This window comes from Actinia tenebrosa, unplaced genomic scaffold (genome assembly GCF_029948245.1).
Source record: "Actinia tenebrosa isolate PJP-AT-01 unplaced genomic scaffold, QUT_ActTen_1.0 PGA_scaffold7__59_contigs__length_16204524, whole genome shotgun sequence".
In the NCBI taxonomy this organism is placed as follows: Eukaryota; Metazoa; Cnidaria; class Anthozoa; order Actiniaria; family Actiniidae; genus Actinia; species Actinia tenebrosa.
Window position 1 is genome coordinate 2,571,028 of NW_028292584.1, and position 22,981 is coordinate 2,594,008.

General features: G+C 36.6%; 2 pseudogenes across 1 annotated transcript; one reads left to right on the forward strand and one right to left on the reverse strand.

Annotated features, from left to right (window-relative positions):
* Nucleotides 1-8,769: 8,769 nt before the first annotated feature.
* Nucleotides 8,770-10,515, forward strand: LOC148905342 (uncharacterized; annotated as a pseudogene). The gene is made up of 2 exons (XR_016121785.1): nt 8,770-9,127; nt 9,468-10,515. The product of XR_016121785.1 is annotated as an uncharacterized LOC148905342 (transcript).
* A 190-nt stretch (nt 10,516-10,705) lies between these two features.
* LOC148905343 (uncharacterized) lies at nt 10,706-11,843 on the reverse strand (annotated as a pseudogene).
* Between the last annotated feature and the right edge of the window lie 11,138 nt (nt 11,844-22,981).

The window sequence follows — 22,981 nt, forward strand, 5'->3', positions numbered from 1 at the left end:
TCGCCAATTTTTGCTAATAGTCATTACAATGAATTCTATTGTGATGTGAGTCATCTGACCACGTGATATGACTTGGCGTCTCTGCGATTATTTCCTTACAAGAATATGTCTTTGCACCATCATGTGATGCAGCCATGACAGGAGGCAGAAACAATTGAATCTGGCCTAATCTAATTTACATGAGAAAGAATTCAATTTCCCAAGGGAGAAAGACTCTTTTGTTATGTCTCCTGTCATGGCTGCCATTACGTGATGGTGCAAAGCCTCTATGAGATTATTTTGGCATTTTCTCATAAAGATAACAAACCTAAACGAAAAAAAGTCAGAGAAAAAAAAGCAGTTAAGCGCAAAGAGCAAAGAAAACCACTTAAAATGCAAGAAACGAAGCTTTGAAAAGAAAAAAGCTGTTATATTCTAGGTTATAAATAATATGTCGTAGTTTGGGGAAGAATACGGAAAAGTACGAAATACCCAAAAAAGCCGACCAGCTTTTGAAGCAAATCAAAGCCAAAGCACTTCCATGAAGAATTTTACGTGAAGTGGGAATTGGCCAAATAATTTTACGTGAACGCATTTTGCGAGGGGGTATAGGGGACCCTGTAATTTCTGTTGTCTGATGGCATAAACGTCAGTTTCCATGAGAACGTGATCCGGCTTGCAAACGCGTGCCGTGCTTAATGTTTGACCATCGTAGTTTTCCTTAAAATAATACCGAAGGTGAGATGGGTAGGGAATATATCGAAAGCTTCAAAAGTGCGTGCCACAAGATGAAGAAGATCGGTTTTAAGCAGGATCCTATAAATGCCAATTCGATCTCCTGAGGCACTTTTAAGCGTCCCTAGCGACCATTCAAATTTGGGCCCCCTGCAATCTCGTACCCAGAGCCCTTATTTCTTACTGCGCATGCTCGACGAAATAATTGGGCTCTGGAGAACTCCAATATTTCCTGTGCTGTGATTGGTTCTCGAGAACAAAGGAAGATATCGGAAGTAAAAATTACAGTACTAGGGAAAATAAACATGATGGCGTCTCGAATTAAGTACACCAAAAAAGCCTGTAGGGCCGGATTTTTCAAAGTTTTGCCGGTTTTGTAATGGAAATTGTATTGATGTCCATCCAATAGATATTTTCGGAGTTAATTTAACTGAAAACCATCTTCAAAACCTAATTTTCCAAGCGCAAATTCACATGCTCGTTGAACATCGTCCGCCATTTTGAATTTACCTAGTCTGTCATAATGCGCATGTGCGAGAAACCCAGAATCTGGGTCTTCCGGTTTGGAGTTTTCCAGAGCCCAATTATTTCGTCGAGCATGCGCAGTAAGAAATAAGGGCTCTGGGTACGAGATTGGGCCCCCTGTGGAATGTCTATCCTATGAGCATGCGCAGAAGTCGGATAGCACTTGTCATTTGATCGGAGAGAAACGCGGACGAAGGAAGGAAGACAGCAATCAAAAGCTACAATAACAGGGTATTTTTCGATAGATTTTCACGATCAGAGGCTGAGTATCCCCCAGAATTGAGCTAGTAAGTTATATTCTTATTTATTTCATAGGTTTACCTATTTATGCTTGAATTTCCTCTAATATTCGTGTCTGATCAACGCTATCACTTCACTACACCCTTTGGGCTTCACATCGGTTAAAGGACATTGGCAACATAGAAAAACACAGTCTGTTTAAGGCTCACACTATAGTGCAACGTTAAAAATGCTATTGTTCGTGAAGAAACCGATATAGTGGGAAATAGGAAATTAATTTGGCCAAAATTCTTTAGCGTCCGCCATCTTGAATAGTCTGTTGAAATAATTAACTTCCATATGACGTCATTAGCAGGGTAGAATGAAAACAGAACTTGATTTTCGGACTAGTTTGTGGAGAAAGTGAACGTAAAAATTAGTTTCTAGTATCCTTTTATCTAAGACTATGGAGCCGTAAACTGGGCAATACATTTTGTTTTCATCTTGTACAACCAGATGCTTTAATGCTACCCTGCTAATGACGTCAAATGGAAGTTTGTATATCGAAGACTTTCAAGATGGCGGAACATGGGCCGACCAGGGACAAGTTACAATTCGTTTTCTTGCCACCCTTACAATCCAGATAAAATAAAACACCCCCATAAAGACTATTTATGTATATACTTTTACTGATAGGTTGCTTGAATTATATAATGCTAATGTCCTTTAAATGCAGTCTATGAGTTTTTTCTTCAGTCTCTTGAAATAGAAAGCTTCGATCAGGCTTTAAGATTTATGAATCATACTTATGACAAGTGCTTGACATTTAACTAAAACCATCGTTAGAAGAATTGAATTTGAAACCGGTCTGTTTTTGACTCGAATTTATAACTCTCAAATGTTTGAAGAACTGGGGGGCATGTTGTCAGTTTAGGAATGAATTCTCATCGTAAATGAATAATCTTTGACAAAGATTGCTGGCGTTGACAATTCTTTCGATTACCCTGCAGCTGAGGTTTTCTCTTTCTCTGCAGTATGAGTTGTAGTGAAACATCACTACGATATTCAATTTTCCCATACTTCGTCAACAGTGTCAGCAGGTTTTTCAGCATATTTCCTTCTGTTCTGCCCACATTACATTAATCCAAAATACATTTAGGTACTACTCTTTTCAAATGAGTATGGTGTGACGGAAGTTTTGTCACAAAGTTTTGTTGGTATTCACAGAGGTTTTACAAAATAAGGGGTTAAAAGCTCGTTTACCAGCAAAAAGCCAGTGCATAGAAGTATATGAATACATTAAATGTGGTCAGTGATTATCAGTGATGTTGCCCCTAACAACATTCACATATCATATCACCAACAAAACTTCTGTCATGCCAAACTCAAATGAGAGGCGTAGTTTTTAACTGGTCTCCCCTGCAGCCCTTCTCATTGTCGTCTTTCTAGCTTCTGGTGGAATGAGAGGAGAAATTGATACTCTTTAAGCAACAGCAATTATTCAGCATCTATAATCATTCTGTCAGAGAGGCTGAAGTTGAATAATTGGCTTAAAAGGTTAACACTGACAGTTCTCAAAATATATAACCTGAGCAGTGATTGGTTGGACTTGTAGTAAGGAATGTTGTTGAAATGTGAGCAGCTGTTAGTGAGAAGGGAGCTCTGGGTGGTGACGGTGGGAAGCATGGGTGGCATGCGCTGCTATTTCACTGCCTCTCACCAATGCGGCCAGAGTTTGAGTCCTGCCGATCTCACTGTTGTATGTGAGTAGAGTTGTTTTTTAGTACTCTCTTGTTCTTCCAGATTTTTTCTCCAGTCTTTCTGCTTTTCGTGCCTGAAAAATCACTTTTTAAATTCCAATTCGATCTCATCTTTGGGCTTTCACCTAGTTGGAGTCTAGCCCTGTTATGATTGCCCCACAGTGTGGTACAACAGCTAAAGCTTGATAATAGATTTTAGAGTTTTAGATTTCTAAGGAAACCTGCAGGGGAAAAAACCTCACCAATCTTTTTTTTAAAATAACTGTAGAATTTTGAGGATGTTGCTGTTTGATATATCTTCTGAAAGATTTTTTTTTAAATTCAGGCTCTACCACATTTCAAGAATTTCAGTCTTAAAAGAAACGTCCAATACTAAAAGTGATGAAGGCCGAGATACACAAGCTCCTATCTTTAGATGATTTGCTTTTGAGGTATGTGGCTATCCAAACAGAATATTAAACAATCACCATTTATTGTATTTGATATTTTGTATAAAATTGCTTAATAATAATTTGTTGTTTATGTATGTAAATTGAATTATGTGTAACACATAAATACTACAAGAAAAATAAAACAAAATAAAAATCTAATAGTAAATAATAATAACCAGTAGTGTTCAACAAAACCTGTCATAAATGGAATTCACTAATATTAATCTTCTTAGCAAAAGTGTTCAACAATGGGGAATATACCCTAGAGAATGGCATAATTTAATTCATAGTAGAGAATGGTACCATAACCAGGGTGTATGTCATGGCCAGTTTGGCTAGCATGTTGGTATATGGTCAACGATTTGGTGGCAGATAGTGCAGGGTTGCCTTTGTTTAGTAGTACAAAAAAATCGAAATATGTAAAATATTGTTTTTCCCAACACCAATATCAACAACTTATGCTTGATAGTTTGGAATCAAAGAGCTGAACACTGATTAGTTAGCCAACAGTTGTCAATCAGAGAATGTCTAAGTGTTATGTTTAACATGTGACATGACTAACTGAACATGAACACAAAAAAATCCATGAAAACAACAATATTTATTGAAATCTAGGTTGCGAAGTTATTGCTCACAACCATAATGTTCAGCTCTGGAGATTCTTAGTCGAAGAACCAGTGTTGGTGAATAAAGAAGCACTTCCAAAACAAGGCAATTGTTGGTGTTGAACGTTCAACAAGTATATTGCAATGACAAGACCAGGGTCCTCAAGACTGACTACATGTGGAAACCCGCAGCATGCAATGGGGGTTAGAATGCATACATGCATGAAACCACTGGCCAGCAGTTTCGTTTTTAATTTCATTTAGCCACATTGAATTTCCTCAGTAGATGTTTTTGCCTGGCCCATGTATTTTGACTGTGTGATGGAAAGCTCTTCACCCTTGTCAATGTCATCTCTGCAATCTGAGCTTCAACTGCTTCAGCAGGAATTTTTTGTGCACTCCTCTCTGATTCCTTGTGCAAAATGATCTGTTATGATGAGGCATTTGTAGAACTTGCCAACTATTTTCTTCATCTTGATTTGATTCCAATTTCTCTACAGTTGTTTCACTTGCTTATGAATGTTTTTTTTTTTTGGAGTGATATTATCTTTCAAGAAGTGAAGGGTTGTAAAAATGGCCTCTGCTAGCACCTGTTCTTAGTTAATAATAATAATAATAATAATAATAATAATAATAATAATAACAACTTTATTAGACAGGGTAACACCGTTACCATAAATGATAATTTTCAGGTGGCCCTCGATAAAATATATACAAAATAGAATAATAATAATAAATAATAGTAAAATATATATACATATCAAATCCCCTCCCCGCCAAACCATCAATGCCCCCTCCAACCCCCCATCCACCCCCTACCCTCCCCCACGCGACGACCCTCCCGCAACCGGGTGTATATGAGACTATATAATAAGCAAAAAAAAAAAGACTATCCTAAATATGTAAATAGAAAGTTCTAAAAACAAAATCAAAAATATGAGAGTGTATATTTGTAAGAGAGCCGCCACATGAAAACAGAGCATCAGGAATTCAGCCGGACAGGGACAGATCAAAGGACAGAAGAACAACATAGAACTTTTTCTTCCGTCCCTCAACCAATCCCCCCCCACCAAACCACCAATTCCCGCCCCTCCGCGTGATGGCTCTCTCGCAGTCAGGTGCAGGTAAAATAAAAAGGTATCAATTAATTATTAAGAGTCCAGGCTAAAACTTTGGTTGTAAATATCAAAATAAATGTTATTTAAATAACGTTTTTTGAAGTGTTCAACTGTGGGGCTTTCTTTAACTTCTTTAGTCAGTCCATTCCAGATGCTTGTACCACGGTAATGAAAAGTTCTTTGTCCAGTTGATGTTTTGAACAGTGGGATTGTTATGTTTCCTTTCAACGATTGTCTTGTTCGGCGTTTGCTGTCATTGGTAAACTTATTAGACAAATATGATGGAGCCAGGTTGTTCATGCATTTATACATGAGTGTTCCAGTGAGGAGCTTTGCCTGTTCATCTACTGGGAGCCAGTCAAGTTTTTGGAAGAGCTCAACTGTACCTATGTCACGTGCTTTACGGATATCTAGTATGGTACGACCCGCTCTTTTTTGTACTTTATGAATACGCTTAAGGTCTTCTTTAGCACAAGTACTGTAGATTGTAAGACCGTAGTCGATGATTGGTTGAATCATACTGTTATAGAAAGCATACGTGCGAAATGAGGTAAAAAACATTTGATGCGTCTTAGTAGAGACAGTCTAGTGTTTATTTTCTTAATATGACTAATGTGCTGTTTCCAGGTGAGATTTCTGTCGATATATAGACCCAGCAACTTATGACAGTTCACTTTGTTTATCTCTGATGAGTCGATGGTTAAGGAGATTTCGTCACAAATTTTATTCCTTGGTCTTGTACAGATTATCATCATTTTTGATTTATCTTTGTTGATGACTAAGCGATTTCCTTTGGTTCAGTTTGACAAAGGCTGTAGGTCGGTGTTCAGGGATGACATAATTTCATTAGGTTGTTTATTTGCTGTGTAGAGTGTGATGTCATCTGCGTACAAATCAATTTTGCTGTTGTCGATATAAAGTACCAGATCATTCATGTAAATTGAAAATAATAATGGACTGAGGATGGACCCTTGTGGAATACCTATGGGTTGAGAACTGCGTTCTTTTGAGCGCTTGCCTCTGAAAACCACTATCTGTTTTCTTTCATCAAGGAATGATCGTACAAGATTCATTGAAGTATCTTTAAGGTTGTAACACTCGAGTTTTTTTTAGAAGAAAATGGTGGCTTACCATATCGAAGGCCTTGCTCAGGTCAATCATAACTGCTGTGTTTATGTAACCTTTGTCCATGTTTTCAAGGAAGGAGTCTGTAAGTTTTATAAGCAGAGTCTCGCAGGAGTGCTTGGTCCTGATTCCTGATTGGTTATCGTTTAGTAGGCTAAAATCGTCCAGATAAGTTGCCAGTTCCTTATGTAAATGTCTTTCAATGATTTTTGAAATGACTGGTAGAACAGCTATTGGCCTATAATTGGCTGGATCATTGATGTCCCCTTTTTTATGAATGGGGCATACTTTGGCCAACTTGAATTGAGATGGATATACTCCTGTGCTGATAGAGGTGTTAATAATGTGTACTAGTGGATCTGCAATGATAGGTAGTGAAGCTTTGAGTAGTTTAGTACTTATTTCGTCTATTCCAGTTCCTTTTTTGTCAGGCATACCCTTTATCTGGTCAACGACAAATTTCTTATTGATCAAGGAGAATTGTAGTGAGGTGTCTGGTGGCTTCCTTGTGTTGATAAACTCTTGTAGACTTTGGAAGTCAGTAGTTGCCGCTGTATGCTTTGGACTTTGAAGTGAGGTGAAATGTTCGTTAAAGAGGTCTGCTATCTCTTTATCAGATGATTTGCCTTGTGTTATAGGTCCGATGTTTGACTGTTTCGGGTTGAAGGTTTTCAGATGCGCCCATAGATCTTTAGAATTAGCTTTCTTTTTTGTCAGAGTATCCTGGAAAAAAGTCCTTTTAGCGTTACGTATTTCGCGACGGACTTTGTTGCGAAACTTTTGATACTCTTTCCATTCCGTAGAGTGTTTTGTATAATGTCGGGCTTTAGTAAGAAGATGGTCTCGTTCCTTTATCAATTTACGTAGGTCATCAGTGAACCATTTTGGTTGTAGATTGGTTTTTACCCTTTTCTTTTTCACTGGTGCATGGCTATTCACCACCTCCATGAATAGACTGTAAAACGTTTCCCATTTATCATTCGAATTGTCGAACATGTCCATAGTGTTCCACGGGATAGTTCTTAAATCCTCTAAGTACTTTTCCATGTCGAAATGTTTGAAGGATCTGTATTCGATAGTTTTATGGCCAGGTAGTTGTCGGAGTTTGCCATTAAGTTTTCTGACGGCACAGACAGGGCGGTGGTCAGAGAGACTGATATCATGTACTTTAGTAGATAGGACGTTTGAAGGTTCGTTGGTATAAATATGATCTATACACGTTTCAGATGGGATGCGAGTTGGCGAAGAGATCAATTGATTGAAGCCAAGTGAAAGCATGTGTTCGTAAAATTTATGTTCAAGGTTCCGTTGGTTGTGAAGGTCGATGTTGATGTCTCCTAGTAACCATGTTTCTCTGTTTTCAGCGACAGCACGGTTGATGTTTTCCATGAGTAACTTATCGGTTTGAACATCAGTGGACGGCGGACGGTATATAAATCCTGTCAAGATTGTTGGGCTTTGCGAAGAAGTTTTAATCTCTAGCCATATTATTTCTAGTTTTTCATCTTCGAGATCGACTCTTCTTTTGAACAATAGTCTATTGTTAATGTAAGTCAATAGACGGCCTCCTTTTTTGTTATTTCTGTCTTTCCTTTCAATTGCATAGCCGTCTAATTGTAAGCTATTGTTATCAATAGCAGGACAAAGATGACTTTCGATGAGACCCAAGATGTCGATTTCGTTTGGTTTGTCGCTAAGGATGTATTTTATTTCATCGAGTTTGTTTGGTAGACTTTGAACATTCCAGCTAACAAGTCGAATACCTTGCTTTGGGAGATCAAAAAAATCAGGATGTTCGAAGGATTCTTGAAGGTGACAGTAGGTCGAAGTATTATCACTATGTAGATTATGCAAATTATTGGAGGATGAGTCAATGAAGAACGAGTCCGAGAAATTGAATGGAAGCTCAGGAGATGCTGGTCCAGGATTAAGATGTATATCGTTTGATAGTAGGATAAGTGTTAGCGCAAACCAGCAAATAGGAAATGTGACCTTGTGATTAGATTTGGTGAAGCAAAATATCTGTTCTAGTGGGTTTCCTTTTTCGAATCGTTCTCTTCACGGTTAAGTGGTCGGCATCATTGTTCAAAAATTCTTGGCCAGAGAAATAATTTGAACAGTTCAAAAGCGTGAGACATCTGAAACGGGTGGTTTCTCGGCATCGTGTGTAGTTTCCATCGGGAGACAAGCCATGGAAGAGATATAAGAAATAAAATACTTGGAGAGCACAGAGAAAGCCTCCGAACGCCATGACCCGTGAACTAAGGAAGAACTAGTTGGGCTAGTTATCTTACGCTATTTTCTTCCTCTTTCTGATTTTTACCATTGAATATAATTATAGTGTTCATACATCTAGTTTGTTTCTCATGTGTGTTAAATCCTTCATTCATGTTTGCGTAGTTAATAGAGGGGACTGGTTACAAAACCCGGCAAACTTCAAAAGGCGCTCTATTGTTTTCATTTTGATGTTGAAATGTACAGTCACTCGACTGAGACCATGCACGGGCTGAGTTCAATCCAAGATGGCGTGTGATGCTGAATTCTTAGCTGGAGACAATTTAGATGCAATTTTAAACATTTTAGAAGAAAACGAAGGAATAGAAGAGGAATTTGTTAATGAAGTCGAAAATGTAAGTACGAAAGACGCTTTGAATGATCATAAATGTTCAGGAAAAGAGCAAAAAACTGAGCAATTGCATATACGGAACACATTGATCGACATAAACAAACCATACTATTTCTCCTTAAAGCATGCACAGTAGTGAATAAATCGCTTGTCATCTTCTCCCAAGTGCTAAGAAAGACTCTTGCAATATTAGGTTTGAATAAATTGAACTGCTTTTGATATTTTCGATTAAGTAAAGATCAGAAATGATCGATCATTGCTGTCATTATAGTCTGCAGATTCAAAGCGTCTGATCTATGGAACTGATATAATTAATCTATTTTGTATAATCATTTTTGTGTCAGAAATGTTGCAAGAAATATAAGACTAGAGGTGGTTATCAAAGACATCAAGCCTCCAAACATAGTGAATGTTCAGCTCGCCAAGTGCCTTTCGACTCAGAGGTGTTGAATCAACTCGTAAACAATACTGTTATGAAACTTAAGGAAAACAAGGCTCATTCTGAAGTATCAAACAAGAACTGTCATCGTACAGATTTGAAAGTCCTGCTGAAGATGGAACACTTGAACGGTATACAAAAAATGGCAGCGTTGAGAAATTGTATGGAAGATATTATGCAACTGTAGCAGTCAACTCTGTGACATTCTTCAGGGGATTGACACGGAATGCAGCAACATTGGTAGCACTCAAGGTTGCAGATAGTTTGTTGGCATATTGCAATAAAGTGAAATCAACAAGTGAAAGCAGCCAAGGAATGAACACTGTATTATCAGACAGGGACATGTCTTGCATTCAGTACCTTGGAGGAAATGTACTGCATAATTTGCATAATAAACACAGAAACAAAACATCAGAAAGCCAACAAGCAATGTAATGCTGAAAGCTGGCAAGTCTGAGACAAATGATCATTCGCAAAATCTAATATCTAGTGAGACACGTGGTGGATTATGGTTTATTTCTCAACCAGCACAGAATTTTTTTTTGCCAAACTGAACATTTCTTTAGGTAATCCACCTCTCAAGCTGCAGGTTTACAAAAAGTTGATTTCTCTAGTATCATTTCTAAGTTAATCAGTGATACTATTATAGTATCTCAGTATAATATTATTCTTTTGGAAGCAGAACTTGAACCTGTTAATCACACAAGCAAAAGTGTATTGTATAGCATTATCAACCTTTATGTACGAGTTTGATCATTTTTGTTTGCCAAAGATATTATTGAGTGACACAAGATAAAAGTTAAGAAAAATACGGCTAAATCTCTTTGTAAAGAAATCAGTAGAAGTTGAGAGGAGCAGGAACAAGGGAAAGAAAGACAAGATTAACATGAAAGCAATATTTATTGTAAAAACAAAAATACACAACCAGCAGTTCTAATATTATATTAAAATATTGAATGATGGCTATGAACTTATTATTTAAAAGAACTTATCATTACCTAGTTCTTATTGAGACTTCAATCAAAGCCAACACATCAATTTTATGGGTTAAGTGTCTTCTCTCTAGAGCCCTAAATACATCTGTTAATGAAAAAATAATTATCATAGAAAGGAGTAATCTACCTTTCACTTTGTCAAGTAGCAAAAATAGTGGCACATGCTATTCAATTATGATCTATATATGTAATACAGTGTCCAAAACACATGACTGTACATAACTTGACATATACTTCTTAATGACTTAGGTTTTTTTCTGACTGTTAAATGTTCATTGGTTACTTCCACCCAAGATCTCTCTTTGTCCTTCCTACCCCTGGTATTTCCACTTTTACAGGATACTGTTCTTTGTATTCTCATGGTGTTGTTGTGGTATCCAAATGAGCATACATCTGGGTTGTCTTTTCGTCAACCCAACTTCCGCTGATTGCCAAAATACTCCTCGGCTGGAACTTGGCAGAACGATCTGTTAGTAAATATTCCATTCCTTCTGCAAGCAAGAATTTAGTTGCTTCAATGGCTGAGAGAACTGTGATCTTAAACCCTTCATGGGTTTGCCAGGATAGGAACATTCTTGCTCTAGCATTCTGGCTAAAGTTTCCAGGTCTGGCAGAGCACTTTCTTTCCAGTTCTTCAGGTAGACCAAGCAGTCCAGCAACCATTGAAACCTGCAGCAATGTTACATAAAGCCATACTTACTATTATTTATATTCATACATGGAGTTCCACAAACTCATTTATTGTTATGATTTATCTATCAAACCATTTATTCAGTGATCATTAATAAATAGCATAAATTGTACGACCTTGATTGTTTTGTGATTAATAATGTTACCCATAATAATCATTGATTAATTCATTTGAAAACATAAAAAGTATTGTTATTTGTTAGAATTGTTAAAATAAACAAAAGTAGATTTTTTAAATAGCAAAAACAAGACTGAATGATTGCATACCTGTCATCATCGGGTGACGGGGCAAGAAATGGTTTTCTCTTATGTCTGTACTCAGTTAAGCTCCTTACATTTAGACAATCAAAGAATCCTTCCACCATCTCACGCAGCTTTGCTGTTCCTTCTGCTTCTGGGGGACCAAATGACTTAAGAACTGCAGATATCGATGCACTGAGGACTTGCTCTGCAAGGTTCACTCTCATGACAGAGTATGAGTTGAGGTTGATGTGGTCATAGGTCAGTTTAGGTAGTAGCTTGAGCCCACTATCAATGTCCTGGTAGAACATTTGGGTGATGTGTTGCCAAAGAAGGTACTTGTCATCATTCCACATGTACCTTGTACATGTGCTGAAACCTGAATGCAGCAAACGATTTCTTGTAGTTTTAATCAAGTGAGGAGCATCAGAGAAGAAATACAAGTAGTGGTGCGGAGCAAATACGTTTAGTGTACGATAGCACACATCCTCATCACACCCTCCATCAAGAGGCTTATGCAACCGGTACAATCTTCTGTTCTGTGAAGCACCATCAGAGGTTGCTTAAAAGAGCTGTTTTATGTGTGATGTTCTTCAGTGTTCAGTGAGAACGTGGACCAGCACAGAAGCGTGAGCAGCCACTCAGGGGTTGTAGTAGCGTTTTTAATCTCAACTCGTATGCTGTCCACTGGTCAAAGAGTTTAGCCTGTAGCTTTCTGTACTTCTTTCTTTGAATCCTCTGCAGTTTCTTTTTGGACACCAGGCGGATTTGAAGGGAGACCAGTAAGTGTAATATATGTAATGTATACTTTTCTCCATACGGCTTGCGTCCAGTGGAATGAACATCCTACGATTTTCACCCCTCCATCTCTTTACGCAGAATGGACCACATTGCCGCCTCGAACTCGAGGACTACTTCCTTTACCCTTGGAAGTATGTCGATGACCTTCCTCAAAACCTTAAAAGATAAAAGGGAAAATAATTAAAAATATATATAAACCTATATGTTACGGGTTGAGAGTTATTACACTACAACTATTTACTCGTAAAAATTTAGTTACCTTTTTGTAATCTTTCTTCTTGTGGCCAGACATCAGCACAAATACCAATGGCACCTGCTTTGCGTAGTCTTCTTTTTGCACGAACGCATTAATCAGGGTCCCCTATACCCCCTCGCAAAATGCATTCACGTAAAATTATTTGGCCAATTCCCGCTTCATGTAAAATTCTGAAATCGCATTCTCATTCTTGCAAAAATCGAAGTGATCCCGTTTCACGTAAAATAATTTTTTAGAATCACGGAAAATACACCAAAATCTTTTTTTACATTCTAAGTTCATGGAAAAACGTTTCACGCATTATAATAACAGATTTAACTAGGAATATCAAGTATAATATGGAAATGTTTTAAATGATATTCGCAGAGAACTTACCACTGAAATCGATTAAAATATTGCTCTGTTGATTGTAATGCTCCTTCCTGAGCGAGTTGTTTTCAAAAAATTCAGCATCTGGTCATCTTCTTCCGTGTCATCACTTTCGCTACCTTCGCTCTCATCACTGTACTCTTCATCATCTTGATCTTCAGTTTCATCAAAGTGGATTTTGTCACCTGCTGTTGGTCTTTTTTCGTACATATTAAGTGGCAGGGTACCAACTTTATATTTAGTTGTTTCTTGCCTCACTGTTCTCTGGCGCACACATCTGCCGTTATTTCTTGCCCATTCCCTCATTTGCTCTATGTCGTCCTCATTCATTTCTACAGCTGGTAGAGGAGGCAGAAATGGGATTTCCCAAAAGCTAATTGAGTTGGATGGAAGAGGATAGTACGACTTTTTGTGAAGTAATGGGCTGCCCAACGTGTTGTTCTTTTGAGGCCTTCTTTAACAGTATTTCCAAATGACCTTGCATAGGAGATGTCAGGAGTGTCCAGGAAAAGTTAATACATTAATATTACTTCATTGTTACTTGGCCAAATAATTTTATGTGAATGAATTTTGCGAGGGGGTATAGGAAGGAAGGAAGGTAGCTTCTTTATTTTACCACGGTAAAAACATCAGTCGATTGCCTAAAAATATTTCAAAGTAAAGATTTAAAATCAAAAAGCTAGTTACTGTTTTACATGTTTGCCGTGGAGCCCTTAGTTACATTATTTCTTACTGTACAAGCTATCAATTTCCTTTTTGAATTTTTGTACTGACTTGACCTCTTATATTTAATGGTAGGTCATTCCACAATTTTGCCCCACTATAGCTGAATGATCGTTTTAGATATTCAGTGTGTGGCTTAGGTATTGACAGTTTATGATCATGATTTCGAAGGTTGTATTTAGTATGGTAGTCGGAGAAAAGGTTTTGTAAGTAAACTGGTGTACGTCCCTGCATCGTCTTAAACATTAGTAGGGCTTTTTGTTTTTTACGACGAACTGCGAGTGTATCCCAGTTTAATTGGTCAAGGAGATGGCTAGATCTTATGTCATAGTTAGATCTTGTGATAACTCTAGCCGCTCGATTTTGACACTTTTGGAGTTGAACACATAGTTTATCGCTAAATTCATCCCAAACTGCACTACAGTAGTCCAGTTTGGGTAGAATTAAGGCTTTGTAGATTTAGATGGCACTATCGGTCGAAATAAATGGGCAAACACGTTTTAGAGCCCCTATACTTGATGAGATTTTCTTTGAAATGTCGTTAACATGTTCTGACCAATTAAGGTTTTTTATCGATAGTGACACCCAAACATTTGGTGTGATCAGCTTGTTTGACGCTAGTTCCATTGATCGCAATATTAATAGTGGAATCGCATTGCGCTGTGAACTTTTGGCGGGACCCAATAATCATAAATTCCGTTTTCGCTACAATCAAGCTTAGCTTATTTGCTAACAACCACTGATGTACATTAGTGAGTTCAGTGTTGATGAGTGTCCTACATTTTTACCATGAACGCTGATGCTGGTATCATCAGCAAACATTCTTGTTATGGCTTGTGCCAAACAATTTGGTAAGTCATTAATATATAGGAGAAATAAAAGTGGGCCTAAATTATTGCCTTGTGTGCCTTGTGGTACACCGCAGCTCACAGTGAGTGAGTGAGTGAGTGAGTGATACTTTATTTATACTCGAAAAAAAAATTCTATCAATATAAAAATTGCTTTACAAGAATGTCGAGTTAAATAAAAATACAATTTAGACAGCTAAAAAAGTTTATGAGAGTCCAACAGAAGAAAGCTTTCTTTTAAATTCCCTTATACTTCTAGCTGACTTAATATCTGAAGGCAAAGAGTTCCATGCTTTTGCACCTTCATAGGAGAACGCACGTTTGAGGTACTCAGTGTTTGGTTTCGATAATTTTAAACACTTTTCTCCCTTCCGCAAATTATATTTTGTAGTTTGATACTCAAAGCGGTCTCTTAAACTTTGAGGTGCAAGAGCATTCAAAGTCTTGTACATTATTGTGGCTTTATGTTTCTTCCGCCTGTTTTGAAGATTTTCCCATCCTAGAGACATTAAAATGTCGCGCGACCTAGTTTCATAATTACTCTTAGTTATAATTCGGCCTGCGCGATTTTGCATTTTTTGGAGTCTGTCAGCTGATGTTTTTGGTAAATTATCCCAAACCAGATCGCAGTAGTCAAACCAAGGAGTTATCAGCGAATTATATATTGCAATTGCCGTCTCCTGGGGGACGTAATCACGAACCTGTCTAAGGCCAGCCAGGCCTGATGAAACTTTTTTACATATATGATCGACATGGTCAGCCCAGGACAGGCGTTGGTCGATTACAACCCCCAGGGTTTTGGCTGTTTGGACACGTGCGATTTGTTTACCTTCAAGGTAAACATGTGGTTTGGAACTTATTTGACGTAATTTGTCGTCAGACCCAATAAACATATATTCAGTCTTTGTTGAATTAAGGCTTAATCTATTTGCCATCAGCCAGTTGGATATGCTAATAATATCAGAATTGATCTGCTCAGATAAAGATTTTACGGAAGTATTACAAGCCGTGAGGCTTGTGTCGTCCGCGTACATTCTTGTACTTGAAAAATGTACACTATTTGGTAAATCATTAATATACAATATGAATAATAATGGACCTAGGATTGACCCTTGGGGAATTCCACAAAGGGTTTGTTTTATAGTAGATAATGTATTATTCACGTTGCATCTCTGTCTTCGCTCAGTTAAATAGGATTTAAACCACTTCAATGAATTTTCTGCAATGCCGTAATTAGCTAATTTATGGAGAAGGATAGAGTGATTAACTGTACAAGGCTCAGACAGACTTCCGTTAACACTGCGCAGCTGAGACCTCGTCAGTAAATAGGAACAGAACCACTTGAGCGAGCCTTCATCTACACAATAATTCAATGGTTTGGACAAAAGATTTTCATTGTCTATGGTGTCGAAGGCTTTTTGGGGGTCTATGAAGATAACTCCCTTAAGTAGTCTCTTGTCTATTTTAACTGACCATTCATTCGTTGCTTCGAGCAATCCTGAATCCCGCAAAAGGTATAGGGGACCCTGCTGAAACACTCGCTCAATTTTGTGTGGCTGGCAGGAATAGTAATGCCTGATATATCTAAATGTGCCAGCAAGTTTGTATAAGGTAGGGTCACAAATGGGTGTTAAATGGGTGTCAAAACCCACCATAATGGGTGCTCTCGGATGGAGTACTGCATGCTGAGCACTTCTATTTGATCCCACATCTTCATTCCTTACGACCTCGTGATATTGGTTCTGGCTAATGCCAGTACCACATTTTGCCTTTGTTGTCAAACATCAACATAAGGGGTTATGAAAAAGTGCTGCTCGCACATCTTTAACTTTTGCTTCAAGTCATAGGTTTTGTGATCCACTTTTGCAAACTGTGTTTCTCTTGTAAGTTTTTTTGGATAGCAGACGCCTTGTTGGGTTTTGGAAGCTAATGCTTGGATCCTTAGCCAGCCTTTCCCCCGTTTAAATTGGTACAGCTTTGGGCCCATTGTCACTGGCCATTGCAGACTCTAAAGTTGTCAGTTGTCGGAAGGGGTTTTTTTGCTTCTTCCACTTCTACTCCTGCATATTCACGAATTGACATAAAGTATCTTCATTTCATACCATGGAAATCAAAGCAGCACTAATGTTGTACAAAGATGAGCTAGTCCTGAAAGACCATCTTAAGGTTTACTCGTTGATACCTGCTAATCATTCATATTGATAAGGTTCTGAGGGAGTGTCATTATTGATTATAGGTTTTCACATCAGCAATTTCCTTCGTTGTGAGGGTTGTATATGTCCTATCTCCTATGCACACTACTAATCCTATCAGCATGACCATTTATTCTAATAATGATCAAAGGTATATAAATCCTAGTTAGCAAAATGATATCTGAGAAACATAAGATGTTCGACTTAATAATGTAAACTTTACTTTAATTTTTCTTACACACAACAGTAAACCTCACTATGACCTAGGCAGTTTACAATTTTCTGCTTGAATCGATTGGAAGAAAAGTTTGAATAATACATTCAAACGAACATTAACAAGCACAACAAATTATTATAAAGAAAAGGAAAATCAAACAAACAAGCAACAACAACAACGACAAAAAGTTTAACCATTCAGGATTTGACCATTCCTTATTCCTACAACAAAATATGTAATATGTTGCTCTTTTTGCAATGGATGTAATGTTCTTGATTGTATACTGAATGATTTTATCGTCAAAGCCAAGTTCAGCTAGCATTTCAAGAAATGTTCTTGACTCTTTAGAAAAAACTCCTAACGCACTGATTGACAAATTTATAAAAACAATTTTCTTGAACTCATTAACATTGTTAGGATTCAACAGTTCTTTATACTTAGTTTGTTTACGTAATAAGTTCTTATCCAGGTTAGATTCATGGCCGACTGTCAATTCAAGTATATATAGGCGTGCGTCAGAAGTGGTTATTAAGAGGTCTGGTCTTTGACTATCTCCGGTGATAATGGAAGGGGAGTAAAATGTTGGTAGATCAACATAGAGTGTGACGTCTTTGACTGTTGACAATGATTTTGCAATGGACTGTAAGATGGAGTCATGTCTCCAAGTGTAGCGACCCTGATTTAGATAGTAATTGCAACCAGAAACAACGCGAAGGACCGATTCTGGCAGTAAGCACAAGGAACAATCTGAAGACGAAGAGATGCCCCATTTGACCAAGTTTTTTCTTGTGGGAAGAGTATTATTGACGTGGATGGTGAAGTTATAGATGTTTTTGGGTAGTTTACATTGTGCTAGTGACCAGAGTTTGTTCAATGAAGGAAGAGAACACTTTGATATAGTTCTGAAAAATAGACCTTGTGAAGATAGTTCGTTACATAACTTGTTTTCTTGACCTTCATGGAATTCTTTGATGGTTTCTTTTGCGGACTTAAATCTATCATACTGAATGTTGGTGTGAATTGTGGTGGACTTCTAGAGTTGTTTGATGTCTTTATTAGGGGAGGTTTTGAGTACTTTTCTTAAAACGACTTGGCATTGAGTGAACTTGACTGATGGAGGATTTATGTTTAAACCAAATTTATTGACTGGAAGAAAAACATTACTGAGAGTTCCAGAAACCAGGATGTCTAGCCAGTTTCGCATATATCCTACAACAATGTTATCAACATTCTCGATAACTCACGTTTTTGATAGATCTGCAATCGTGAAATGCCAAGATATTTTAGGAAGAACATATTTGGAGTAGAGAAGAAGTTTATTTTTAGGATGAAGTTCTTTTAGTGTCGATTTCTGTCATCAAGTCATTAATTAAGTTGTTTAGAGCTGATTTATGTTCCATATTCGACATATCGAAGTCAAAATATCGCCCAAGATATTTAAAACTCTCTCCAATCTTGACGGTTAAAACAAGGTCATTATTTATAATTAGTTTAGGGAGGTACTGGATGGATGTAGTAGAGGATTTCTTGATGCCAAAAGTACTACATTTATCAACTCTGATGATCATGTTTGACCATTGACACCATAGGGAGAAACGATTTAGCAGATGCTGATTTTGCGATTCTTGACCACTTATGACTGCTGCATCATCAGCGAACTGAAACCAGTATATAGGGTTAAGAGATCTTAAGGAAAAACCAAATTGACGATATTTTGGAGCTTTGATGTGCTGGATGGAAGTGTTAAAGCACATGTTAAAAAGAAGAGGACTAAGACAATCGCCTTATAAAACACCACGACCAACAGGGATGAAAGGAGTAGAGAAATTAGAGGTGATGGTGGATGTCTTGAAATCAGTGTACAAACTCTTTATGATATCTTTAATGTGATCTGGTATGTGATGATATGAAAGGATGGACTGTATCAGATTGTGGTGTACTTCAACAAAGGCATTTTTAAGGTCAAGCAATGTGATGACAAGAGAATGTTTTATTTGTAAATTTACATTTTTGTTATTTTTTATATATTTATATTTTAGTCTTCATTTTTCTTTTTTGTTATATATTTATTTTAGAGGTCTCTCTTGTAAATCACCTTATGGTGACAGCGATAACCTCAATAAAGATTATTTATTATTATTATTATTATTATTATGTTGCTTTGTTCTAGCTTTGTTGATTATATAATATAATAATAATGTAAACTTTATCATGTTTTCCAAATTCCATCGTAAATCTCGCTATATATAGGCAATTTACGATTAGCTACTTGAATCTTTTACATTTAAGTGCATGAAAGACACTAAAAAAAACCCATTAATCATACTTTTTTTTTCACATTTACTTGTAACGCCAAAGTTAAAACTTCATCAAGTCAGGGTTATCCCAGATTTTGTTTCTACAGCAAAATATATAATAGGTTGTTCGAATAGCAATGTTCATAATTTTCCTTATTACATATTTACGTTGGTTTTTGTCGAAACCTACATTTTCTAACATTTCAATAGAACTTATTGAAAGATTAACAAACTTTACATGGCTATAATCACTATTTAAATCACTAATAAGTTTTTTTATATTTTTTCTACTTACGATCAGCATTATTCTTAAGGCTTGATTTAAAGCCAACAGTAAGTTCCAATATATAGAGTGTACCTAAGATGTTTTTAAAATCACGTCAGGGCGATAACTATCGCCAGTTATAATTGAAGGACTGTGATAATTATCAAGGTCAGCATAGAGAGTAGAATTGTCAATGGTTTTGAGTGATGAGGCAATATAAAGTTGGGGACAGAATTATGGTGCCAGGTGAAGCGATCGAGATAGTGTTGACATCCACTTCCTATATGTAAAAGAGATTCGGATGAAAGACAAAATGAACAATCTGGTGATTGCGAGATACCCCATTTTACAAGGTTTTTCCTGGTTGGGAGAGTGTTGTTTATGTAGCGTACGGTGAAGTTGTAGATGTTCTTAGGAAGGTTGGATTGTGTCGATGACCATAAGGCATTTAGTTTTGACAAGGAATAATTGATTACGTTAGTGAAGAAGAACCCTTGGGATAGCAAATCGTTGCCTAGTTTATGTTCTTGTTCTGTATGAAACGTTTTGATTACCTCTTTTGTCGTTTTGAAAGTGTCATATTGGATGTTAGTGTGGTGATTTGATGATTTCAAAAAGATGTTGAATGTCAAGGTTTTTCGAAGATTTTAAGGACTTTCGTAGAACGGTTTGACACTGAGTAAACTTAACAGAGGGAGGGCAGATGTAATAATAATGATAATAATGTTAATAATGATAATAATGATAATAATGATAATAATGATAATAATGATAATAATGATAATAATGATAATAATAGATAACTTTATTGACAATAATAATTAACTAATAATTCATTATAATATGAGACGTGATAAGAATATTGCTATAATTATAAAACAAAAAAGAAAAGATTATGAATATAAAATAACAAATCTATATAATATATACTTATTTATCTATAAAAACATATTTGTAAATAAATTAATAGCTTAAAACACGAGTCCAGCTCTTCACACTGATATAATACTATATTAAAACTATACAATTATTATTAAAATCTAAATATTTCTAAATTTCCGCTACATTGGCGTTAAGATTAAAGTCATTCAAGAATTCATTGTCCATAAAAAAAGGGGTTCTTGTCCCCCTGACACACATGTGTACTGACTTAATTATTTCAAAAGATAATCGAGTTCTAATCCATGTTATAGTACTTGCATATGTGTCCCCTGTCTTCTTGGTTAATTTCTCAGTAAGGTGCTTTAGAAAAATCTGGCATTCTGCCCCCATTCCTCCATTTGTACCAAAAACTAAGGGCGTAAAAGTTCCCATATCGACATCGATTACTCTTTGCTGGTACTTTCTCTTTTTTTCGCTTTCTTGATCCTTGAAGATTGTAGAAGTGGATTTGTTTTGGTTGCTCTTGGAATTAACACGCGATACTCTTACATCAAAAAATGCAGTTACTCCCTGTGCCCAAAACGATCCAGCTTTGATGTCGAGCCTTGCATCCTGACTTGTGCTAGTAGATTTTAGATTAAATTGTTCGCCATCCAATGGGATAAGCTGTGGCTCCTTTTGAACGTTGTTGCAAACCTTGTTTAAAAGTATGGCAAGTAGATCACGGACATTGTCATGCCTTTGTGCAACAAATCCTCCCTTTTTACAAGATAATGCATGGCTTACCGAAAAGGTTGTACCACAAGCGCAGGTACTTGGTAAACCCGATAACGGTATATTATAACGCAGACAAAGAGAATCTCTGAATTCTTGTTTATTCAAAGTAAGTCCCTGTTCTTTAATAATGATAATAATGATAATAATGATAATAATGATAATAATAATAATAATGATAATAATGATGATGATAAATAATGGTAATTGAACTGAGTGGAGTGCAATTTGGTCTGAAATCAAATTAAACGCGCGATTACAAAATCGCACGACCGCATAGCGGTCGTGCGATTTGTAATTGCAAGTTTGATTTCAGACCAAAATTGCACGACACGAAGTTCAATTACCACTTTATTATATCCATTTTGAAATCTTTTTTGAAAAAGACGTTTTTTCCAGTTAAACCGATATGACTTACAGTCTATAAGCAGTCGATTCAAACATGCTGTCAAGAGAACTTGTTTATACTGATCGAGCAATGATTCTCATTTTGAAAACCAACACTTTCAATCCAAAACTAAAATGAATTTATATCGGACCAAAAGGCATTACATGTATTAAGAATCTCTTACTTACATTAAATAACAAGACAATCCTGCCAAAAAGGTTGTAATGAGCTGGCTGTTGTCCATATTACAGCCAATGCTCACTGCTTGTGTTTTTACGATTTCTGTTCAACATGTTAAGATCACACTTTTGTGCCGAGAAAACAGCAAAAATCAAAGGTTGTTTAGTCCTTCGGTAGTCCTTAAGAAGTCACGTAGCTCAGCAAAATTCTTCTTCTTAAGAAAAACTTCTTTTAATGACTGTATTTTCGTCGATGTGTTGTTATGCTTTACAGATTGAAAGGAAACCACTTTCCACGATCAATCGCCAAGAAGTCACATTCAAAAGATGCCGATTGCATTTTCCCCCACTGCTTTTCGCTGTAATATCTTCAACTTACTTAAGCAGTTACTTTACAAAGATGCTTTTGACAATTTTAAGTGATCAGTTGGTCTTTTTAAGTCCTTTTTACGGCTGTTTAAGTCTTTTTTTACGACTTTTGACGGTAAAATCGTTCTTCAGAAAATTTTTTTTGAGCCGTGGCTCTTTTTTTTCGCAAGAAGCGTTGAGCCCAACACTCAGATGGATTCCTTGATATAATTGGCTAGAAAATGACATATCTCTCTTGTGATTGGTTCATATCAGTTGATATGCAAAATCGTGCAATTTAGAGCTCAAAATCGTGCGATTTATGCTGAAATCACTGCTGCAGGGAACCAATCAGATTGCAGGATTTGCTTGTGATTTCAATATGGATGTAATAATGATGATAATGATAATAATGATAATAATGATGGTTTATTAACAGAATCCATGTAGTGTTTCTTCTCCTGTTAAGAAAATAAATAAAATTGAAGCTATACAAAAATATATTAATGGTAAAAAAAAGGTATGTTATAGATATTTACACTTGATTCTCTAACAAATGCGATTCTAATTTTTGGCAAAATGTCTTAAAATCTGACAGATTTCTAATATTTGCTGGCAATTTATTAAAAATTTCGGCAGTACTGTCCTGGAAAGTCCCACTTTCTAGAGGAACCTTCAGTCTAATTTCTTCACTGGACCTTAAAGTTCTTGTGTTAGTTACTTTTTCGAGTGAGAGGCCAGCTTTTCTGATAGAGTGCTTTGTGGACGAGCTTAAGAAGATGCAATACCCGGCGTTGCTTAATTGGGAGCCACTTTAACTTGTAGATGTCTGTTACTTGAGGCTTGATTTAAGATAACAAAGTGGGAACTGATACTTGAGCGATAAAAACACCCTCCCAAAAAAATGAAATATAATATAATGAAATGTCCACCTAAGAAAATTGATATATATCAA